This window comes from Lampetra fluviatilis, chromosome 60 (assembly GCF_964198595.1).
Source record: "Lampetra fluviatilis chromosome 60, kcLamFluv1.1, whole genome shotgun sequence".
In the NCBI taxonomy this organism is placed as follows: domain Eukaryota; kingdom Metazoa; phylum Chordata; class Hyperoartia; order Petromyzontiformes; family Petromyzontidae; genus Lampetra; species Lampetra fluviatilis.
In genome coordinates, this window is record NC_136334.1 from 5,259,960 (window position 1) to 5,265,983 (window position 6,024).

Genomic DNA, 6,024 nt, shown 5'->3' on the forward strand with positions numbered 1-6,024 from the left:
ATAGACTAACAATGTCCATAGACTAACACTACCCATAGACTCAACACTGCCCATAGACTCAACACTGCCCATAGACTCAACACTGCCCATAGACTAACACTACCCATAGACTCAACACTACCCAGAGACTCAACACTGCCCATAGACTCAACACTGCCCATAGACTCAACACTACCCATAGACTCAACACTACCCATAGACTCAACACTGCCCATAGACTCAACACTGCCCATAGACTCAACACTGCCCATAGACTCAACACTGCCCATAGACTCAACACTGCCCATAGACTCAACACTGCCCATATACTCAACACTGCCCATAGACTCAACACTACCCATAGACTCAACACTGCCCATAGACTCAACACTGCCCATAGACTCAACACTACCCATAGACTCAACACTACCCATAGACTCAACACTGCCCATAGACTCAACACTGCCCATAGACTCAACACTGCCCATAGACTCAACACTGCCCATAGACTCAACACTGCCCATAGACTCAACACTGCCCATAGACTCAACACTGCCCATAGATCATGGGACCTCTTTTGCCAGTACCAAAATATACTAATAGGGTTTTTCCCCTTTTTTTGGCAACAAAACTGACACCTTTTGCAAGGAATCATGTCTACATTAACCACAATACCTGCAGTCAAATGCAAACAAAAAACAACACTCTGGTAATTTATGCATAGTCTTTGAAACTGATTGGTCCACACCAGAGACAGCTTTCTTAGTCTCATATGGTGTTCGACCAGATGACGCCAAAAGGCGCCTTTTGGGTTGATGAATTGTGAGAAGAGACAAGACGTTGGGAAATGAGTGACAAACGGTGACTCACCAGTGACTCACGTTCTACCCGTACCCGGCCGCACCAGGGTCGCAAACGGCTACCCGTACCCGGCCGGGTACGGGTAGCCCGGTATCGGGTAGGGTACGGGTATCGGGTACCCGGTTGCGACCTCTGGGTGCTCTGAAACGTTCGCTCGTTCCCGACTCGTGACCGATCGAACGAGACGGAAGCCGTGCATGCCCCGTCTCCCGCCACGGCAATGTGGAATTGTCACCCGCTGGGCAGTGGTGATTGTCTTGTTCGAGTTGGTGGGGGCAGGCAGGATGGAAGGAGGGGCGTGTGGCGCTTTTGCTTGCCTCCGCTTGACAGCATCCACACCTCTCATTTCCCGTCTGCAATTTATTCCGTCTTCATTTATCCTCCTGTAATTTTTGGAGCTCAATTGTACCAATTATTGGTATCGCTGTGCTTGCACCCCCCCCCCACACACTCTATTTGCCTTTTCTTCCCATTAACTCGAAGGCTACAATTAAATGTCCCATGCATCGCATGCAATTTTCACCGGAGAAAGATGACACTAATTCTAGATTTGAAGCTTTCGTGACTGCAAGGATTCATATTCTTAGTTTTTTTCGGTAAAGTCACGTAGGTAAAAAATACAAATTAATAAAAGTTAAATAAAAAAGTTAATAAATAAAATAAAACTTTTTTACCTACGTGACTTTACCGAAAAAACCTAAGAATATAAAGATGACACTCTCTGTTCCGCTGATCTGCTGGTTGCGATGCGAAGTCGTGGATGCTTCCACAGGCAAGCGTAGCGTCTTGATTACGGTGGATTGATGGCAGGAGATGTTAACTACCTCGCCTGGTATGCAGGAGGTCGTGGGTTCAATCACGACCCTGACGCCTGCTGCTGTATATTTGGAGTTTGCGTGTCTCTTTCTCTCATCATCATCATCATCATCACGGTGGCTAGGAGATGTTAACTACCTCGCCTGGTATGCAGGAGGTCGTGGGTTCAATCACGACCCTGACGCCTGCTGCTGTATATTTGGAGTTTGCGTGTCTCTTTCTCTCATCATCATCATCATCATCACGGTGGCTAGGAGATGTTAACTACCTCGCCTGGTATGCAGGAGGTCGTGGGTTCAATCACGACCCTGACGCCTGCTGCTGTATATTTGGAGTTTGCGTGTCTCTTTCTCTCATCATCATCATCATCATCACGGTGGCTAGGAGATGTTAACTACCTCGCCTGGTATGCAGGAGGTCGTGGGTTCAATCACGACCCTGACGCCTGCTGCTGTATATTTGGAGTTTGCGTGTCTCTTTCTCTCATCATCATCATCATCATCACGGTGGCTAGGAGATGTTAACTACCTCGCCTGGTATGCAGGAGGTCGTGGGTTCAATCACGACCCTGACGCCTGCTGCTGTATATTTGGAGTTTGCGTGTCTCTTTCTCTCATCATCATCATCATCATCACGGTGGCTAGGAGATGTTAACTACCTCGCCTGGTATGCAGGAGGTCGTGGGTTCAATCACGACCCTGACGCCTGCTGCTGTATATTTGGAGTTTGCGTGTCTCTTTCTCTCATCATCATCATCATCATCACGGTGGCTAGGAGATGTTAACTACCTCGCCTGGTATGCAGGAGGTCGTGGGTTCAATCACGACCCTGACGCCTGCTGTACATTTGGAGTTTGCGTGTCTCTCTCTCTCTACCCGTGGTGAGATGTTAACTACCTCGCCTGGTATGCAGGAGGTCGTGGAGTCGATCCAGACCCTGACGCCTGCTGCTGTATATTTGGAGTTTGCGTGTCTCTCTCTCTCTCGCGCCGTGGTCACGTGGATTTTTCTCCAGGTCCTTTGGTTTTTTACCCCTCTAAATTTCGAAACGTGCGTTTATAGAATTTGACAGCTGTACATTTCCACACGGTGATAAAACACATTCCTGCGGAGGGAGCTGGTAGGAACGTTGGGTTGCTCGGTCAATGGCCTGCAGGGTCAACGGCGGCGTGGTGTATTCCACAAATATGCCCGACTGTGAGGGCGGGCACAAGCCGGCGTGAGTAGGTTAAACGTTGAGTTTTATAAGGGCACCACGGGGTGACCAGCCCCTCCTCTCCCCACCCAGCCCCACCCTCCCTTCCCCACCCAGCCCCTCCCCACCCTCCCCACCCAGCCCCTCCCCACCCTCCCCTCTCCACCCAGCCCCACCCCTCCCATTTTTAGATGCACGACGGACGGACAGACACAATGATCCCCTGTGGGCTGGTGGAACCAGGTGGTTCCTAGCAGTACACACGTCGTTGAGATATAATTGAGCTTCAAAAAGTAAAAAAATCTCCACTTATTCGACATCATTGTCAACACATTGCCCGAATCTTCTACAGGAGGTCTCTCCGTAGCCGAGAGGCGCATTTCTCGTGGTATTGTTGCAAATTCTCAGAAAGTGTGAACATTTGTTTTCATATATATATCCATATATATAAAAGGCAAAGTTGTGAATAAGTGTGTCTGTTCAAAATTGTTAGCGTGCTTCCCGACATGCAACAAACTGCAAATTTGCCATGTGGGTACTTTGCAGACTGTACAACATGCACAAATTATAAAAATGCACTTTAGTTTTTTGTTTAGTGTGGGGGGAGCTCAATAATGTATGTATTTTGTTGCACGGCAAGTGAGCTGTGACGTCACATCTGTCACGTGACCCGCGCACGTGGAAGCGTAACGCATTGTGGTGTAGTGGTCAGCACGCTGTGTGTGTGAGTGGGGAGCGGTGGTGTAGTGATTAGCGCGCTGCGCTACGAACCCGGCGACCCGAGTTCGATTCCCGCTCACGGCCACCACCGGTGACGATTATTTCAATCGGTCCTGGGCCTCCCCTAGGTCGACTCAGCCTCAAACGAGTAACTGCTGTGGTTGTCTGAACATCGCCACTGGGGAGACAAAGGCGGCCGGGCGTAGTGGATCCAAGTCTCGGGCGAAGCCGGGTTGGTACAGCTAGTGGTCAAAATTTAAAAAAAGAGTTTTGTTGAGTAGATTAGTTTAAGTGGGGCCGGATTAAGCCCTGTGGGGTCTAAGGCCCTCATCTTTTGTAAAGCCCTCTGAGGCCCTCCATTGCATTTTGAAGTAACAACTGACCAATGGCAGTGCAGACATGGCAACATTAGTTGCGTTCAATCTTGATTCGAGGCTTTCGTGACTGCAGGAATCAATTCTCTTTGGTTCTTTCGGCAAAGTCACGTGGGTAGAAAAAATGATAAACCACGACGTTTCGATCGCAACACAAGCGAGCTCACCTGATGACGGTTTGCTTGTGGTGTCGCGATCGAAACGTCGTTATTTTATATTTTTTCTACCCACGTGACTTTACCGAAAAAACTGAAGAGTATCATTTGCTTTTCGATTTAAAGCTTCTTTCGTGACTGCAGGGATTCATCTTCTTGGTTCTTTCGGTAAAGTCACGCAGAATGGAAATAATAAAATAATAAAAATGAAACATTAAAATTTCGATTTAAAGCTTTCGTGACTGCAGGGATTCATCTTCTTGGTTCTTTCGGTAAAGTCACGTAGAATGGAAATAATAAAATAATAAAAATGAAACATTAAAATTTCGATTTAAAGCTTTCGTGACTGCAGGGATTCATCTTCTTGGTTCTTTCGGTAAAGTCACGCAGAATGGAAATAATAAAATAAAAAAACATAATCAAATTTCGATTTAAAGCTTTCGTGACTGCAGGGATTCATCTTCTTGGTTCTTTCGGTAAAGTCACGTAGAATGGAAATAATAAAATAATAAAAATAAAACATATTAAAATTTCGATTTAAAGTTTTCGTGACTGCAGGGATTCATCTTCTTGGTTCTTTCGGTAAAGTCACGCAGAATGGAAATAATAAAACAATAAAAATAAAACATAATTAAATAATTCTCACGACGTTTCGGCCACAACGCAAGCAGCCGTCCTCAGGTGAAGACCAGGTCTGTCGAGAAGACAGAGTCTGAATGACAAACCCCAGGCTTAAATAGTCGCTCCAAGCCTGGGGTGTGTCATTCAGACTCTGTCTTCTCGACAGACCTGTTCTCCACCTGAGGACGGCTGCTTGCGTTGTGGCCGAAACGTCGTGAGAATTATTTTATTATGTTTTATTTTTATTATTTTATTATTTCCATTCTACGTGACTTTACCGAAAGTATAATTTGCATCGCCTTCGAATTCTGCCGGAAATTGTTCGTGACATTTTTGCCCCGGCAGCTAGAAGTAAGGAGTTTAAATAAAAACTAAAATGTGTTTGAAGACACGCGCGTAGTGGGTGGAATATATATTTGATGAATTTGCCTCGAGTCGACAACATTTGTTGATTTCACATCGGTGAATAAATGCGCGTTTGATGACTTCGTCAATTTTTTGTTGCAATAATATGTAATTAAATCCTTTATATTAAGTTCACTTGCTTGCTTGCTTGCGCGCTTACGACCATGCAAATCTTTCGGTCGTTTTTTAACCCACTTCCCGTGATCCAATCGAGCTGACATTTTGCACACAGACTCGTTGTGCGTGACAATTTATTTTCGTGAAAATTTGTTTTAAATTTTTTCCCACTTTTTAGGAAAAAAAACATTTCATATTTAATTTAAAATACCAATGTGATAAAAATGAAACTCTTACTCAAGAAAAACAGAAATGAATAATAAAATAAAACCGATGCCACGCATATAAAGGATTTATAGTGAAAAACTTTGTTTTTACGGGTTAATTTTTGCACACTTGTTGAGCCTTACCTCGTATTAGCCTTGGGTCTGTCAGGGTTAATTAGGATCACAACGAGCTCACTTTGGTTAATGAACAACTACATTAGGCGCCCGTTTGACGACACGAGAATCATTACCATGACAGACCACGTGGCTGGACTGAGAACCAGTGGCTATTACCCGCCTTTTCCCTTCACATTAAGAATTAACATCACCCGCTATCTGCCAGAATAGAACATAGTTCTAGCTCAAAGTTTCGTTTATCTTTATTGATAAAGTGCTATTGTCCGATAGGAGGCCTGTTACGTACATTTAAGAGAACACCAACTCTGACAAGGTCCCCCCTAATCCGACCCCAGCGACTCCCACACTGCCCCCCCCCCAATTTCCACACCACCCCCCCCCCCCAAATTCCCCTCCCCCCACTACGACACGGCCCCCACCCCAACCCCCCCCACTTCC